This window comes from Schistocerca piceifrons, chromosome 3 (assembly GCF_021461385.2).
Source record: "Schistocerca piceifrons isolate TAMUIC-IGC-003096 chromosome 3, iqSchPice1.1, whole genome shotgun sequence".
NCBI lineage: Eukaryota > Metazoa > Arthropoda > Insecta > Orthoptera > Acrididae > Schistocerca > Schistocerca piceifrons.
In genome coordinates this window covers 460693779-460713841 of record NC_060140.1, presented here as the reverse complement: position 1 = coordinate 460713841, position 20063 = coordinate 460693779, and positions in this window count along the sequence as shown.

Below are 20063 nucleotides of genomic sequence, written 5' to 3'. Positions count from 1 at the left end.
TAGATCCCCAGACTCCGATTTCACAACATTTTTGCTAAAGCTAGAGGAGGTTCTTGGTTCACTTTATAGGAAATACAAAAAGTTAGTTATACGTGGTGACTTCAATATTAATGGTATAAGTGATTGTGCAAGGAAAAGGATGCTGGTAGACCTCCTTAATTCATATAATCTTATGCAAACCGTATTCTTTCCAACGAGAGTGCAAGGGAACAGTAGAACAACCATAGACAATATTTTTGTTCACTCGTCATTATTAGAAGGGCATTCTGTTAGCAAAAAGGTGAATGGCCTTTCAGATCATGATGCACAAATTTTAAGTCTAAAAGATTTTTGTGCTGCAACACATGTTAAATATAGTTACCAACTTTTTAGGAAAGCTGATCCAGTTGCTGTACAGACTTTTGTAAACCTTATCAAGGAACAAGAGTGGCAAGATGTTTATAGTGCTGATACAGCAGACGATAAATATAATGCTTTCCTCAAGACTTTTCTCGTGCTCTTTGAAAGTTCTTTCCGTTAGAACGTTCAAAACAGGGTACTAGCACAAACAGGCAGCCTGGGTGGCTGACTAAAGGGATAAGAATATCTTGTAGAACAAAGTGGCAATTATATCAAAACGTTGGAAACAATCAAAATCTAAATGCAGCAGCCCATTACAAACAGTATTGTAAGGTGCTTAAAAAAGTTATTAGGAAGGCAAAAAGTATGTGGTATGCAGATAGAATAGCTAAGTCTCAGGATAAAATTAAAACCATATGGTCAGTCGTAAAGGAAGTGGCTGGTCTGCAGAGACAGGTCGAGAATATAGAATCAGTGCGTAGTGGGGATGTCCGTGTTACTGATAAGTCGCATATATGTACAGTACTTAATAATCACTTTCTGAATATAGCAGGTGAACTAAATAGAAACCTAGTCCCAACAGGGAATCATATAGCACTCTTAGAAAAAAGTGTTCCGAGACTGTTACCTGAAATGCTCCTTCATGATACTGACAAGAGGGAGATTGAGTTAATAATTAAATCTCTAAAGACCAAGAACTCTCATGGATATGACGGGGTATCTAGCAGAATACTGAAGTATTGTTCCACGTATGTTAGCTCAGTACTTAGCCATATCTGTAACTTTTCCTTTAGGAGTGGTCGGTTTCCTGACCGATTAAAGTACTCGGTCGTGAAGCCACTTTATAAAAAGGGAGACAGGGATAATGTTGACAATTATAGACCTATTTCTATGCCATCGGTGTTTGCTAAAGTTATCGAGAGGGTTGTATATACAAGGTTACTGCAGCATTTAAATTCACATAATTTGCTGTCAAATGTACAGTTTGGTTTTAGAAATGGCTTAACAACTGAAAATGCTATAGTCTCTTTTCTCTGTGAGGTTTTGGACGGATTAAATAAAAGGTTGCGAACGTTAGGTGTTTTCTTTGATTTAACGAAGGCTTTTGACTGTGTTGACCACAAAATATTACTGCAGAAGTTGGAACATTATGGAGTAAGGGGAGTAGCTTACAATTGGTTCGCCTCCTACTTTAAGAACAGAAAGCAGAAGGTAATCCTCCGTAATATTGAGAGTGGTAATGATGTTCAGTCCCAATGGGGCAGTGTTAAATGGGGCGTTCCCCAAGGGTCGGTGCTGGGGCCACTGCTGTTTCTTATTTATGTAAATGATATGCCTTCTAGTATTACAGGTGATTCAAAAATATTTCTGTTTGCTGATGACACCACCTTGGTAGTGAAGTATCTTGTGTGTAATATTGAAACATTATCAAATAATGTAGTTCATGATATAAGTTCGTGGCTTGTGGAAAATAATTTGATGCTAAATCACAGTAAGACTCAGTTTTTACAGTTTCTAACCCACAATTCAACAAGAACTGACATTTTAATCAGACAGAATGGGCATGTTATAAGCGAGACGGAACAGTTCAAGTTCCTAGGCGTACGGATAGATAGTAAGCTGTTGTGGAAAGCCCATGTTCAGGATCTTGTTCAGAAACTAAATGCCGCTTTATTTACCATTAGAACATTATCTGAAATAAGTGACATTTCAACACGAAAAGTAGTATACTTCGCATATTTTCATACGCTTATGTCATATGGTATTATTTTTTGGGGTAATTCTTCTGATTCAAAAAGGGTATTTTTGGCTCAAAAACGGGCTGTTCGAGCTATGTATGGTGTAAGTTCGAAAACCTCTTGTCGACCCCTATTCAATAGTCTGGGAATTTTGACATTGCCCTCACAGTATGTATTTTCTTTAATGTCGTTTGTTGTTAGCAACATTAGCTTATTCCCAAGAGTTAGCAGCTTTCACTCAGTTAATACTAGGCAGAAATCAAATCTGCATGTGGAATGCACTTCCTTGACTCTTGTGCAGAAAGGAGTGCAGTATTCTACTGCATACATTTTCAATAAGCTACCACAAGAACTCAAAAATCTTAGCAGTAGCCCAAACACTTTTAAGTCTAAACTGAAGAGTTTCCTCATGGCTCACTCCTTCTATTCTGTCGAGGAGCTCCTGGAAGAGCTAAAAAATTAGGCAAATTCCAGTGTTACATTCTTGAGTTTCTTTATTTAAACTAACGACTTGTCGCCTGAATATGTTTCTTATATTTCATTTTATCTGTTTCTACAGTCGTGTTATAATTTCAGGTATTGACTCGTTCCATGACCATGGAGACTTCTCCTAAATGTGGTCCCACGGAACAATAAATAAATAAATAAATAAATAAAATAAATAATGATAAGTGGAATTTTTGTTACGCTTCCTTTCGTATTGTTTCCTAATAATTGTACTGCGTCACGCCTAATTCGTTTCCTCAGGCAGAAGTGGATGAGTTAAACACCTGAACTGAAACTGTCGTAGAACGGAAACGGCACGTTTCCGGACGTGGGTTCTTGTTCAGAATAAAATGTAGTCACTCCTCTCTGGATGTCTTAAGAAGTTTGTAATGGTATTTTCTGAACACCCTGTAGTTGCGACAGTCATCATCTGTATATAAGAAGACAAGATTAAACTCAAATTACATTCTCTCTCCTTTTCCATTTAGGACTTCAGGTGCTGCGAAACTTGTGTTTTGATGTTCATAACTTCTGTTAGGAAAAGGTTGTATACAAAGGGCCTAAATTAGTCTCTACGATTTTTTTTCCATTTCTTCGTTTTTAACTGGCATCATCAACGCCCATTTCTTCGACTGTTTGTGAACTGCATAGTTTGTTACTAAATATCTCCGACTTCAAATCTTTTATGATAGCTTATGTCAGGCATCTATCAGACGAAAATCCGTTATTACTTAGCGCTGAAGGCCAAAACGTGAACCGGTCACTACCAAATAACGCCCATTACATGTAGCACTTGTGAATTAAAACAAAATATTTAGTGGGATAGATCTAGGAAGAAGACGTTGAAGCAACTGTTCAGATTACAAGTACTAACGCGAAACGTTAAGGAAAGAGAAAAGTGCTGATGGAAGGTAGCCAAAAAGATTGTTTGCTGCATCCTTCTAATATATGAGCAGTCTTGTTTAGTGATCAGAGGCAATGAATTGTTACGAAGAAGAAAATGAGAAGACGTTATGTAAGAGACGATTTTATTGAAAAACAAACTAGGCATAATTATCGAGAAGCCTTTCATTGTCCTTGAAGACAAAATTGTAATGATCATAGTTTTATACTGATAGGTCTCAACTTAGATGTGATTTGTACTAGTCGGATAAAGATGATACATATACCGGGCGATCAAAAAGTCAGTATAAATTTGAAAACTGAATAAATCGCGGAATAATGTAGATAGAGAGGTACAAATTGACACACATGCTTGGAGTGACATGGGGCTTTATTAGAACCAAAAAAACTCAAAAGTTAAAAAAATGTCGACAGATGGCGCTTCATCTGGTCAGAATAGCAATAATTAGCATAACAAAGTAAGACAAAGCAAAGATGATGTTCTATACTGGAAATGCTCAATACGTCCACCATCATTCCTCAACAATAGCTGTAGTCGTGGAATAATGTTGTGGACAGCACTGTAAAGCACGTCCGAAGTTATGGTGACGCATTGGCGTCGGATGTTGTCTTTCAGCATCCCTAGAGATGTCTGTCGATCACGATACACTTGCGACTTCAGGTAACCCCAAAGCCAATAATCGCACGGACTGAGTTCTGGGGACCTGGGAGGCCAAGCATGACGAAAGTGGCGGCTGAGTACATCACCATCACCAAACGACGCTCGCAAGAGATCTTTCACGCATCTAGCAATATGGGGTAGAGCGCCATCCTGCATAAACATCGTACGTTCCAGCATGTGTTTATCAGCCAGGCTGGGGATGATGCGATTCTGTAACATATCGGCGTACCTCTCACCCGCCACGGTAGCAGTTTTGCTGTCCAGCGCCATCTGTCGGACATTTTGTGAACTTTGATTTTTTTTTGTTCTAATAAAACCCCATATCATTATTCCGTGGTTTATTAAGTTTTCAAATTTATACTGACTTTTTGATCACCCGGTATTTAGGGAAAAACTGGATTCAAACTTTCTGCAAGTCGTAAGTGCTTCATTACCATTGGCTTAGTATGAGCTGTCCCCTATGCTGTATCGTGTGGAAGACCACAAATTTTAGAAATTTTCTCAGATTACATCTAAGAAATTTTACGAACAACGATTTCCTTTCTATATTTCGTTTGTTCATCTGGGAGTTTTAGGGACGTCCACAAATTCATCTAAATACAATACTGATCAACTGTTTTCACAATTACTGGTTTTATGCCTTTTTCTATCCTATATGCCGAAGTATATTCTGTATTTCGAATAATTTCTAAACAATAGTACTCAAAAATTGAAGAAATGATAGCTAGACGCCGGCACAGTGATCTCAAGTCATCCAAACTATCAGGCAATAAAGTGATTTGTATTTACCTGAAGCCCAACAGCGAGCCAAATGCTTACATCTGAGTGCTACAGAACTCAGAAGATAGTTTTATTACAGCGCAAATTGCAAGAATTGCTTTCTGAGTTTTCAGATCTCTACAAATACAAGTCCATACGTCGTCATCGCTTTGCAAACAGCTCAGTCATAGAAAATAAAGGAAGGCGTTGTGAACATCGGAGGAGAAGTGCTAGCTCATTTGTAGAGGGATGGGAATAAAATTGGACTTGACCTAAAAAATAGCTCTGAGCACCATGGGACTTAACATCTGCGGTCATCAGTCCCCTAACTAACCTAAGGACATCACACACATCCATTCCCGAGGCAGGATTCGAACCTGCGAAAGGAGCGGTCGCGCGCTTCCAGACTGAAGTGCCTTGAACCGCTCGGTCACACTGGCCGGCGGACTTGACCTAAAAGTAACAGCTCCGCTGCCAGATCTAAAATTAGTTTAACCCTAGATTACTAATATCTCGTAAAATTTACGATCGCAGTTGGTAAAAACTCGCGGATTCCGGCAATCCCGTATTGTCTTTTTAGGGTGCAAAACAGGACATTTTGCACTTGTTTTATATGTGATGTACCACTGCAGATATTATAATTGTAACTAACTAGCGCATAGACTATAAATTATGAGTTGCTTTGTAAGAAATACGGAATAGTAACAATGTACTATTTTTCCCTTTAGTGTTCTACGGTTAAGGACACAACGGAACCCAGAAATCGGAATTGCAGTACGGAAATTTGAGTCCTTCTCCTCCTGCACCACATCCCACAACGGAACCATCGACATGAGACGCGCGTGCAGTCGTTTCCAGTTCCGCCTGGATGCTGATACTATTCGCTAAACGTTTCGTGAAGCAAGTTCAGCGATGACGCCTGCAGGTGGCCGTCGAAGGTCTCGGATGAGCAGGATGCCAAGCCGGCGCTGCGTAGGACACAGTTCCGCTTAAGACTGCGTTTATTCTACAACTAATTGTGGGCTCTCCTTTTCTTTTTACTTCGATGTCTGCCAGAGGTGACTTAATTCAGACGGCTTTTTATTATTGTTTTTTTCCCTTTCTCCTTCGTATCGTCGCGTACCAGGCACTCTTTGGATGACTAGCAACACTTAATAGAATTTTATGCGAGCATTAAATCACTGGTATTTATGAAGATAAGACCAAGCAATCTGTCCAGGATTTCGTGCATACGGCGAACCGTTGTGCACCGCCAGTGTGCTGCTGACACGCGAGGTGGCTTGTGGTTTCGTGGCCGCTGTGGGAACTGCTGAATGGACTGCGAGTGTTCCTCGTAAGGCGATAAACATCGTGAACCGGAGACCTGAGCCATCACTGTGGCGTCAGCGGCGATGACGCCAGGGTCTTTGCAATGCTTCGGCGATTGTGCTTTGGTTCCGGTCTGTTCATATTACAAACGAATTCATGCGATTACTCTGCATCTTCATTTACTCTCTGTTTCCGGTATCAATCCATAGAGACCGTAGAGACGCAGTTTGAACAGTCCTTTGCTGACATGCAAGGTCCATGAATTCTTGAGGTTGTCTCAATTCCCGTACACGTCCATCCGCTCGATACCATTTGAAACAAGACCCGGCAGACCAGTCAACATGTTTCGATATCAACAGTCCAATGTCGATGTTATTGTGCCCAGGCGAGGCGTAAGGCTTTGTATCGTGCCATCATCAAGGGTAGACGAGTGGGCCTTCGGCTCCGAAAGCTCATACCGATAATATTTCGGTGAATGGTACGCACGCTGACACTTGTTGATGGCCCAGCATTGAAATCTGGTCAGTCGTCGTTGGTCTCATTTTTGCATGGTCTTTTCCCGGCCTCAGCGATTTTGGAAATTTGATGTTTTACCGGATTCCTGATATTCACGCTACACTCGTGAAATGGTCGTACGGGAAAATCCCCGCTTCATTGCTACCTCGAAGATCGCTCGTTCGCCGCCTATAACACCATGTTCAAACTCAGTTAAATCTTGATAACCCGCCATTGTAGCAGCAGTAGCCGATCTAGCAACTGCGCCAGACACTTGTCTTACAAAGACGCTGCCGAATGCAGCGCCGCATTCTGCTTGTTTACATATATCTGTATTTGAATACGCATGCCCATACAATTTTCTTTGACGCTTCATTGTACGTTGCAACATTAGCTATTCAGAACGTTCATTAGGCCAATGCGTACCCTGGTACGGAGTTACATAATATTAGACTTATTATATGATGCCATGCATGCAGTTTTCGTGTCAGTTATGAAGGCACGACTATAAACAATACAACACTAGTTTCTGCGTGGAGAAAGCCTCCGACTCAAACAGGAAGAGAACCCGGGCCCATTCGGTTAACAATCTGCCGCGCTGACTCCATAGCTACCGAGGCGGACTGTTCAATATCAGATGTCGATACATCTCTGTTTAGTGAACCGTTTGATAGCATTCATATTATGACGATGCTTCCTTGAAATTTGGGCATTTTATGTTTTTTATGGAGCCTTTTGGTATTATTACGTTTTTGGGCGACTATTACCGGAATTTGAAATTTCATGCTTTCTTTTTTATACATAGCCTATTATATTTTAAAAGTCCCTTTACTTCAGTTTTGGAGCTACTTATCAAAATGTTAATTATCCTATGAAATTGGATGTGTTTCTTTCGACAGTAACTGGCAAATAATTACGTATTTAACATTACATAAATCACGAAACTTTAGTACCAAAAATAATGCTTCAGAAAATAAAATTGTCTTTTCAGTTTAAAATGCGTTTGTATTTCGATTATTACTTTTCCCATATTCGTTAACTCAGACTTGCAGTAAAATTACCTTACATACTCTTTGCACTGGCAATGGACTTTTGTTTACTCTTGTGTAAATTTGTGTGGAGAGTCTCTGTGAAGTGTCTAACTAAATAAAATTAAAATAAAATTTTGCGTGGTGAGAGACTGGTGGTGAGAGACTGCAGGTATTTTATCCAGTTACATCAGATTTCTGTGTGAAGTGCAAAACTGTTTTACATATAAACTTGATCTCTGTATATCTTAAAACTCGATGGAGTGAAAAATATTTATCAAGTATGAATACTAATAAATGCTTCACGCAGTGTTTTTATATATTGATTTACGAAAGTTATTGTCTTTTATATCTTAAAACGTTCTTTCCAAGTCCACACCAAAGTTCCAGTAATCTCGGCTTGTGGGATTTCTTTGAAATTACGAAATGCATTAGTACCATGTCGCCAATACAAAAATTATCAGACCCCCTTAACGTAATTTAATTTGAGAGTGGTGCAGATTCCGCTTTGCAGATCAAATTGCTTCACTGACTGTGTGTGAAGCCGATGAAAAATTCCTCCCACGAAAGCTTCAGTTATTAAAATGCTGGAAGCTACTTTTACTAATTATTTGAAAATCAAATATGACTCGGGATGTCTAAATAATGCTCAAGACTCTAAGTAATACTTTGCTTTGAAACTATATTTCCAATTTGAATACGTTTACATGAACCAGCAACGAACCATAAGAATAGCAACATCAAAAGGGATTGCAAAAGGAGTGAATGATTTTACGTTATTTCATCACATTTATGCTTTCACAAAATGAACAATTTAAGCCTGTTACAGCATATTCTGCTTAATATCTCTGGTTAGCTAACAATTCTTTGCTCTGTTACTCTGCCGTCTCAGGTACTTGTCCCTAATGATTAATTATAATTTCTTATTCGTGAGAAGGGACACATGACTAAAAATACGAAAAATATATTAACTCTAGAAAAAAGGTGCCACAAATTGTGGAGTAGATCGTTCGTCGGAAGCGAAGTCTGTAACTTGCTTCCATGTTAAATAATTTGTTTTGGGAGCTAACTACGATCAAATATGTTTTTTTTTAATCATGAACGTCAATGTTTGTAATGCACCAGTGTGAGAAGCAATCAAAAGCAGTCATTATTAAAAACAGAGTTTAATCTGAAACTGACCATTTTTAATAAGTGTCATTTATTACGAAAATGAAGAGAATCATATTAATGACAAAGTTGAGTACACGAATATACTACAATAATCCATCGTTAACAAGTTAATGTTTCTTCGTAAACATGATAAGACAAGAGCCTTTGGAGGAATCATACTTCGAATTTTACAGGACAACGAGCAAGCTAATAATATCTACAAAAAATCAAGATGGGTATACTTATTGTCTATTAACTACTGTTACAGTCGACTTAGGAATCGTTTTCAACCACTATAAATCTTTGGTCACTTGATAATTCAGTTATCAATATTTTACAATCTTTGTTATTATTGAACCGAGGAAGTCGGATTGTTAGAGCCCCAACTATTGATTGTTGAACTTTACGATGTTGACGAAAAATGTAGTGAGTGTAATCGATATATGGCCGGGTAGTACTCATATAGCACTGAAGTAACAAATACGGAGGAAGTACTACATATTCCTTTCATTTACTATCGAAATTTAACTACACAAAAATTTTTGAATGCGAGTCAAGCTGTAATGCAATCGTGAGCTCCTAACGAATCCACAAAAACTAACTGTTAGCTTCCCCACATTTTGGCAATTAATTTGCTATGACGTATCGATACACCTGTCCAAAGAAAGCAAGGTGTAACTGTTACCGAACTATCAGTTTAATATGTTATGGTTGCAAAATCCTGACGCGAAATGTTTACAGCAGAGTGGGGAAAACTGGTACAGGCCAACCTCCGGAAACATCAATATGGATTCCGTAGAAATGTTGAAACACGCTAGGCAATAAAGACACCATGCCTCACCTCGGAAGATAGGTTAAGGAAAGACAAACCTACAGTTATAGAATGGATGGATTTAGAGAACACTTTGGAAAATGTTGACTAAACTATATTTTTTGAGGTTATACAAATGGTTCAAATGGCTCTGAGCACTATGGGACTTAACTTCTGAGGTCATCAGTTCCCTAGAACTTAGAACCACTTAAACTTAACTAACCTAAGGACATCACACACATCCATGCCCAAGGCAGGATTCGAACCTACGACCGTAGCGGTCGCGCGGTTCCAGACTGTAGCGCCTAGAACCGCTCGGCCACTCCAGCCGCCGAGGTTATACAATTTTTGGTAAAACATATAGAGAGATAGGTTATTTAAACCAGACTGCAGTTATATGAGTCAAAAGACATCAGAGAGCGGCAGTAGTTTAGATGAGCATTGGACCCCCTTGGTATTGAGACAGTACATTGAGAAATGTTTTAAGGACACCGAACAACAATTTCGAAAGCGAATTAAAGTTAAGAGAGAAGTAATAAGTTGCCTATGACACTGTAAGTCTATCGGAGGCGGCAAAGGACTTGAAAAAGCAGTTGAACGACATGTATAGTGTCTCGAAAACAGATTATAAGATGAGCATCAGTAATAGTAAAACACACGTAAAGTAATGTGGTCGGATCAGATTAGGCTATCCCGAGGGAATTACATTATGAAATGGAAGACTGACACTAGGAGACGCGTTTTGCTATTCGGGCAGCAAAATAAATGACCATGGTAAAACAGGGTAGTATATACAACGAAGATTTAAAATTTCAAGAAATTCTTAACTGAAAAACAAAAATGTATTAACATCTAATGGAAATTTATGTGTTTATAACCTCTTTCTACAAGAAACTATATGGACTGCAGTCTTATACGGGAGTAAAACGTAGAAGATATTCAATGCAGACAAAAAGAGTATAGCTGCTTTTGAAATGTAGTGTGGGATGTAAGGACTGCCTTCCGTAATCTTTGGCCGGATATATCATAGCGGATAGTGCAAGCCCCCCGCCCCCATGAACCGTGATAGGTTGCCGCGATTGGGAGGCTTGTGTGCCTCAGGGATATGGATAGCTGTACTGTACCAGCAACCACGATGGATGGGTATTTGTGGATGTCCAGACAAACATGTCGTTTCTGTAGAGGGGCGGAAGCCTTTTCAGCAGTTGCTGGGGCAGCATTTGGGACGATTGATTGATCTGACCTTGTAACCAACCTAAAAAACCTTTCTACGTTGATACTGCGAACGACTGAAAGCAAAGGAAAGCTGCACCTGTTGTTTTTCGCGAGGGCATACAGCCCTAATGAATGAATAATGGTAGTTATATACCCATACGTACAGTACTCCGGAATTAAAATACTCCCAATTCGGAATTCCGGGGAGAGACATGTGAGAAAGATACAGCCATTAAGAAAAAGAACTAGCATTATATGGCTCAGAGAGGGAAATGTTATCTCCTTTAATCGTGTTGCTAGGTTAGAGAATTTGAAAGGGAAGTGACTAGGTTGAAGTTAGATACAGTGCAAAGTACTGAAGTAGTCAAGATAAATGTGAAGCCAACACCCACCACTATAGTACTGGTTTTATTGCAACTATACTCCAACTAGACAAGATTGGAAGAATGTATGATGAGACAAAAGAAATTATTCAGATAGTTAACGGAGATGAAATTTTAATTGTGATGGTGGACTGGATTTCGATAGTAGGAAAAGGAAGGGAAAAAAGTAGCAGGGGAATATGTACTAACAGAAAGAAAAGAAAATTGAAACATTGTGGTAATATTTAACACAACGCATAATTTAAGTATTGTTGACACTTGATTTAAGGATCACGTAAGGAGGCTGTCCACGTGGAAGAGATCTGGAGACACTTTAAAGTTTCAGATTAATTATGTAATGGTAATACAGATATTTCTGAACCAGATTTTAAACATTAAGACATTCCCAGGAGCATATGTAGACAGATCATAATTTACTGGTTATGAACTGTAGATTCAAACTCGAAAAGTAGCAAAAATGTAGAAAATTAAGAAGATGGGACCTGGATAAGTTGAAAGAAACATAACCTGTAGAGAGTTCCGAAGGGAACATTAGACAACGATTGACTGCAACAGGAGAAAAGGATACAGTAGAACAGAGTGGGTAATTTTGAGAGATGAAATAGTGAAGGTTGCAAATGGTCAAATAGGTAATAAGATAGAGCCCAGTAGCAATCTTTGAATTTGGTAGGTAAGACTACATTTAACTGAAAAAAGAGGATGGTATAAAAACTAGGCAAAAGGGAATGCAGACGTCTAAAAATTGAGACTGGCGGAAAGAACAACATAGACTAAACAGGAATGACTAGAAAATAAATGCAAGACTATAGAAGCACGTGTACTTAGGGGACAGAAAAATATTACCTATAGGAAAATTAGAGAGACATTTGGGGAAAAGAGTAACAGCTGTATCAATTTCAAGAGCTCAGGTGGAAAGCCAGTACTAAGCAACGAAGGGGAGCCAGAAGGTGGCAGGAATGTACAAAGGGGCAACACAAGAGAAATGAAGCAAGCATTAAGGAAAGGGAAGATGAAGTGTTGAAAATGCGAAACGAATTTGCAAAGCATTGACATATATCAGAACAATGCCCCTGAAGTAGATGACATTCCCTCAGAACTACTGATATCGGTTTAATACAGGGGTACACAACATACGGCCAACAGGCAACATGCGGTCCGTTACGTCTCTTACTGTAGTCCGCGGGAGAATCTTTAAAGGTTGATCAGTTCCGAATTTTTTTATATAATTCTAGGATTTTTTTAGTTGAATCTATTACGACAGTAAATCTAGATATCATTTAAAATATTTTGACTTATTAGCGACGGCAGTATCTGCGACAGCTAGGTTAAAATACACTCCTGGAAATTGAAATAAGAACACCGTGAATTCATTGTCCCAGGAAGGGGAAACTTTATTGACACATTCCTGGGGTCAGATACATCACATGATCACACTGACAGAACCACAGGCACATAGACACAGGCAACAGAGCATGCACAATGGCGGCACTAGTACAGTGTATATCCACCTTTCGCAGCAATGCAGGCTGCTATTCTCCCATGGAGACGATCGTGGAGATGCTGGATGTAGTCCTGTGGAACGGCTTGCCATGCCATTTCCACCTGGCGCCTCAGTTGGACCAGCGTTCGTGCTGGACGTGCAGACCGCGTGAGACGACGCTTCGTCCAGTCCCAAACATGCTCAATGGGGGACAGATCCGGAGATCTTGTTGGCCAGGGTAGTTGACTTACACCTTCTAGAGCACGTTGGGTGGCACGGGATACATGCGGACGTGCATTGTCCTGTTGGAACAGCAAGTTCCCTTGCCGGTATAGGAATGGTAGAACGATGGGTTCGATGACGGTTTGGATGTACCGTGCACTATTCAGTGTCCCCTCGACGATCACCAGTGGTGTACGGCCAGTGTAGGAGATCGCTCCCCACACCATGATGCCGGGTGTTGGCCCTGTGTGCCTCGGTCGTATGCAGTCCTGATTGTGGCGCTCACCTGCACGGCGCCAAACACGCATACGACCATCATTGGCACCAAGGCAGAAGCGACTCTCATCGCTGAAGACGACACGTCTCCATTCGTCCCTCCATTCACGCCTGTCGCGACACCACTGGAGGCGGGCTGCACGATGTTGGGGCGTGAGCGGAAGACGGCCTAACGGTGTGCGGGACCGTAGCCCAGCTTCATGGAGACGGTTGCGAATGGTCATCGCCGATACCCCAGGAGCAACAGTGTCCCTAATTTGCTGGGAAGTGGCGGTGCGGTCCCCTACGGCACTGCGTAGGATCCTACGGTCTTGGCGTGCATCCGTGCGTCGCTGCGGTCCGGTCCCAGGTCGACGGGCACGTGCACCTTCCGCCGACCACTGGCGACAACATCGATGTGCTGTGGAGACCTCACGCCCCACGTGTTGAGCAATTCGGCGGTACGTCCACCCGGCCTCCCGCATGCCCACTATACGCCCTCGCTCAAAGTCCGTCAACTGCACATACGGTTCACGTCCACGCTGTCGCGGCATGCTACCAGTGTTAAAGACTGCGATGGAGCTCCGTATGCCACGGCAAACTGGCTGACACTGACGGCGGCGGTGCACAAATGCTGCGCAGCTAGCGCCATTCGACGGCCAACACCGCGGTTCCTGGTGTGTCCACTGTGCCGTGCGTGTGATCATTGCTTGTACAGCCCTCTCGCAGTGTCCGGAGCAAGTATGGTGGGTCTGACACACCGGTGTCAATGTGTTCTTTTTTCCATTTCCAGGAGTGTAGATTCACATTATTAAACTTATTAGTAATGGCAGTGCTTGCGACAAGATGGGCTTGGGGTCAGTGGCGCTATCACTAAACAACGATGATAACAAAAATGCACTGCTAATGTGCTAGTCTAAACAGGTGGTAGGCGCGGCTGCCAAGTGGCGCAAAGGTGGTTATTTAGGGTGGGGGAAGCTGCTTGCTATGGTGCTGTCCCACATGTACGAAGTCGCACGTGTAAGCTAGTTATTTCATACACATACACATACACACACACACACACACACAACCAAGCACTGCAAGTGACTGTTGCGATTTCAAGCGACGTGTGAAGTGTTTCGAGTGCTTCTAAGTTGTTGGAAGAGGAAAAACTGCCAAGGTGCTGCACTACAGTGTCTGTGTCCTGTGGCCAGGTGGTGACGCAATATTTGAATTTAATTTCTGACGTGTGTTTATGCCTTACCATTAGAACTGAGTCATACATACGCCTATGTATTTGTTGTACTCTCGTAGAATTAAAATTACTCATATAGCTTTGATTAAAGAAGAAAATTATTGTCGTTGGTTGGAAATTGGAACTCAGATGTCTTTTGAGACGAACATGCCATTTTACTTATAGCTTGTGTTCATGATTACGATCCCTCATCTTTTACATGTGCGTACACGATTAGGTACGTGTTTTAATATTAATTTTCACTTCGAGGTGGCCGCAAAGAATAAGTGACAATAACCACAAGCGAAAAATTGTGTCTGAACGTAGAGTATTTAATAAGGAGTGGACAAATTAGTACGTTTTTATACTGTAGAACTGGTTTGGCACGTATCAGTTTCATTTGTAAAAGAGTGTAATATCCGAAGTCATTCAGAATCAAAACACGCGAATTTGGAGAAATTGGATGATATCAAGAGGAAAATCAATGCCTCAGATTTGCTAAAATCTTTGTTTAGTCAACAACAATTTTTCAAGAATGCAGAAGTACGCTTCTTAATTTCTAAATAAATTGCTGCTGCTGAAAAACCTTTCACGGAAGATTATTTTTTAAAAAGATGCGTGATGATCGCTGTATGCGAACCATGCCCAGAAAGAAATCAAGTTTTTGAGAGCACAAACTTTTCCAGGATGACAGTTCAAAGAAGAGTGCATGATATCTCTACCAGCCTTCACGAACAGTGAAGAATGAAAGCTGAAGAATCCAAGTACTGCTGATTAGCCATGGACGATAGTACTGGAGTAAATGATACTGCATAGCTTTTAGCTTACATTCGTGGTTTGGAAACAAGTTGAGTATCACTGAAGAACTGGTGGGATTGTGTTTCATGATAGGGCGAACAACAGGTGGGGACATTTCTAACGAAGTGAAAGAATGTCTCCCGAAGAAATTGGGTCTTACTTTTGAAAATATTGTGGCCTTTTGCTCCGATGGACGACTTTCTACATGTGGAAAGAAAACTGGTGCAGTATTGGTTTGGCCTCTGACTGCTTTTGACTTGTGCAGCCCTAGTTTAATAGGTCAAGATATTGATGGTTCAAATGTCTCTGAGCACTATGGGACTTAACATCTATGGTCATCAGTCCCCTAGAACTTAGAACTACTTAAACCTAACTAACCTAAGGACGTCACACAACACCCGGTCATCACTAGGCAGAGAAAATCCCTGACCCCGCCGGGAATCGAACCCGGGAACCCGGGCGCGGGAAGCGATAACGCTACCGCACGACCACGAGCTGCGGACAAGAGATTGACATGAATATTGTACTCAAGAATAGAAAACCTGGTAGGAGCCGACCTCGGAGTAGGTCAGTTTGGATTCCAAAGAAAGGAGGCAATACTGACCTTACCTTATAAGGTATGTTAATGAAAGGCAAACCTACGTTCATATAATTTGTTGACTTAGAGCATCCTTTTGACAATGTTCACTGGAATATACTCTTAAAAACTCTGAAGGAGCCGAAGTTAAGTTAGAGCTTGCACAGTAACTAAACGGCAATTGTGAGTGAGCATCAAGGGGCATGAAAGGGTGCAGTCAGCTGCAGGTGGTGACTCACATCGATACCAGTGATGTGTGTCGCTTTGGATCGGAAGAGATTCTCTCTGGTTTCGAGGAGCTAACAGAAGTGGTGAAGGCTGCCAGTCTTGCTTGCGACATGAAAGCAGAGATGAACATTTGCAGCATAGTCGAAAGGACCGATTGCGGACCTCCGGTACAGTGCCGAGTGGAATCAGAGCCTCAGACGGTGTAGGCTGCAGATCCTTCGACCCCAACCATAGGATGATTGGTTTTCGGTTTCCGCTGAATAGACGCAGGAGGCGGCCACACGGGTACCAGGAGCTTTGTGGCGTGGACTGGGCAGCTTTTAGGTTAGAGAGCTTCGAGGAAACACAAAAAGTGTTACAGTCTCAAAGGGTGCAGGTAGAACAAAGGAAGAACGAACATACAGGAACCATCGGTGTAACAGTTGTAAATTGTCGTAGCCGTGTTCGAATAGTACTAGAGCTACAAGCGCTAATAGCAAGCGCTGATTCTCACATCTTCATGGGCACTGAAAGCTGGCTAAAGCCGGAGATAAGTTCAGCCAAAATTTTTGCGAAGAACTAACGGTGTTCCGAAAGGATAGGCTAAACACAGTTGGCGGTGGCGTGTTTGTCATTGCAGAAGTAGTTCATCTTGTCGCGAAATTGAAGTAGATAGTTCAAGTAGTTAGTATGGCCAGTGGTAATTGTTGGCAACCGGAATGAAATAATAAACAGATCCTTTTACCGACTTCCGAATTCAGATGATACAATTGATGAAAGATTCAAAGAAAACTTGAGTTTGATTTCAAACACGTACCCGACCCACACAGATATAGTTGGTGGTGACTTTAATTTACCCTCGATATGTTGGCGAAAATACATGTTTAATTCCCGAGGTACCCATGAAACATCATCCGAAATTGTGCTAAATGCATTCTCTGAAAATTATTTCGAGCAGTTAGTTCATGAGCCCACGAGAATAGTAAACGGTTGTGAAAACACACTTGACCTCTTAGCAACAAGTAATCCTGAGCTAATAACAAGGATCAAAACGGATACAGATGTTAGTGAACTCAGGGTTGTCGTAGCGAGATTGAATATTGTAACTCTGAAGTCCTCCAAAAATAAACGAAAAATATACATATTCAAAAAAGCAAATAAAAATTCACATGACGCCTTCCTGAGAAGCAATCTCCACTCCTTCCAAATTAACAATGTAAGTGCAGACCAGATGTCGCTTGAATTCAAAGTAATGGTATCGGCAGCAATTGAGAGATTTATACCAAATAAATTAAAAAACGACCGAGCTGATCCCCCATGTAACACAAAACGGGTCAAAACATTGTTGCAGAAACAAATACAACGGAAGAAAAACATGTCAAACTTAAACAGACGCAAAATCTCCAAGATTGGCGATCTTTTACAGAAGCTCGGAATTTAGAGCGGTCTTCAATGCGAGTTGCTTATAATAGTTTCCAAAACGAAACTTTGTCTCTAAACCTGACAGAATATCCAAAGAGATTCTGGTCGTATCTGAAGTATGGTAGCGGCAAGACTCAATCAATGCTTTCTCTGCGCGATGGCAATGGAGATAGTACCGAAGACAGTGCTGCCAAAGCAGAGTTACTAAATACACCCTTCCGGAACACCTACACCAAAGAATATGAAGTAAATTTTCCAGAATTCGAATCAAGAACAGCTGCCAACATGACTAACATATAAGTAGATATCCGCGAATTAGTGAAGCAGCTTCAATCATTTAATAAAAGCAAGTCTACTGTTCCAGACAATGTACTAATAACGTTCCTTTCAGAGTACTTCACAATAATATACAACTGTCCGCTGGACGAAAGACCAGCACCAAAAGCCTGGAAAGTTACGCAGGTCATACCAATATTCAAGATAGGTAGTGAGAGTAATCCACTAAATTACAGGTCCGTATCATCGACGACGATATGCAGCAGGATTTTGGAACATATATTGTGTTCGACTATTAAGAATTACCTCGAAGAGAACGGTCTATTGACACACAGTCAACGCGGATTTAGAAAACATCGACATTGTGAAACACAACCAGCTCTTTTCTCCCACGAAGTGTTGAGTGCTATTGACGGGTTTTAAGTGGATTCCGCATTTCTGGATTTCCAGAAGGCTTTTGACGATGTACCACACAAGCCGATTGTAGTGAAATTACGTGCTCAGTTATGTGACTGGATTCGTGATTTCCTGTCAGAGACGTCACAGTTCGTAGTAACTGACGGAAAGTCATCGACAAAAACAGAAGTGATATCTGGCATTCGCCAAGTTAGTGTTATAGGCCGTTTGTTGTTCCTTATTTGTATAAACGATTTGGGAGACAATCTGAACAGCCGTCTTAGGTCGTTGCAGATGACGCTGTCTGTTATCGTCTAGTAAAGTCTTCAGAAGATCAAAAGAAATTGCAAAACGTTTTAGAAGAGATATCTGTATGGTGAGAAAATTGGCAATTGGCCCCAAATTATGAGAAGTGTGAGGTCATCAACGTGAGTGCTAAAAACAATGCACGATAAATTAGTCGAACCTAAAGGCCGTAAATTGAACTAAGTACCTAGGAACTACAATTACGAACAACTTAAATTACAAGGAACACATCGAAAATGTTGTGGGGAACGCTAATCAAAGACTGCGTTTTATTGGCAGTGCACTTAGTAAATGTGACAGATCTACTAAAGAGACTGTCTACACTACGCTTGTCCGTCACCTTTCAGAATACTGATGCGCGGTGTGGGATCCTTAACAGATAGGAATGACGGAGTACATCGAAAAAGTTCAAAGAAGGGCAGCACGTTTTGTATTATCGCGAAACAGGGGTGAGAGTGTCACTGAAATGATACAGTATTTAGGATGGACATCATTAAAACAAAGGCGTTTTTCGTTGCGGAGGACTCTCCTCACGAAATTCCAATCACCAACTTTCTCCTCCGAATACGAAAATATTTTGTTGACGCCGACCTACACAGGGAGAAACGATCACCAAGTAAAAACAAAGGAAATCATAGCTCGCACGGAAAGATATAGGTGCTCGTTTCTTCCTTGCTATAGAAGATTGGAAAAAGAGAAAATTGAGGAGGTGGTTCGATGAACACTCTGCCAGGCACTTAAGTGTGATTTCCAGAGTATCCATGTAGGTGTAGATGTAGACGTAAGTGTTGACAAGGGCGTGAGACAAGTTTGTAGCCTACCTCCAATATTTTTCATTCGGTACATTGAGCAAGTTATGAAGGAAAGCAAAGAGAAATTTAAAGAAGGAATTTAAGTTAAGCAAGAAAAAATAAAAACTTTGAGGTTTGTCGAAAACATTTCCCCTGGTTTCCTTAACTGTTTGCTCTATGTACAGATTGCTTAACATAGAGGATAGCTTATATATCTCACAAGTGTTATGTCTACTACCTCCAAATGAAGCCCAACAAGTAAGCTTAACTTTTTTTGTTATTTTTTAAACAAGCAAGAGTGTTTGAATATGATTCTTATGTTACAGATTTCAAGAACAATCGCACATCCTCTACGAAATATTTCATCAAATAAACAATAACAACCTTAAAACTACAGCTCAAGACATTTTCATCAATTACACGCAATATTGTTTACAATAAGGCCACAATCACGAAAGAATACGTATTCCATCACAGACTAAATTTAATTTACGATATTCGGGTCCTTCATTCCAAGGATGTGCCACTCAGATAGAGCATATGGAGCACTGTTCAGCGATCCACATAGGCTGGCCGTAAAGGAGAGCATGTGGTAAATTCTGTCCCCAAATGAGGATAGACAATCTACTAAAAAATCCCTCCGTTTGATCAAGAACAAGTGCTGTACAGGAGTTATGAGGATTTTTGACACTTTTTATTCTAATAGTCTACAGCAGTTTCCTATATCGAAAAGGCTGATGATAAGCGAAACACTCTCGAATCCCATAAATTAAAGCAGCTTAATGAGTGCAATGTGTGTGTGTGAGTGTGTGTGTGTGTGTGTGTGTGTGTGTGTGTG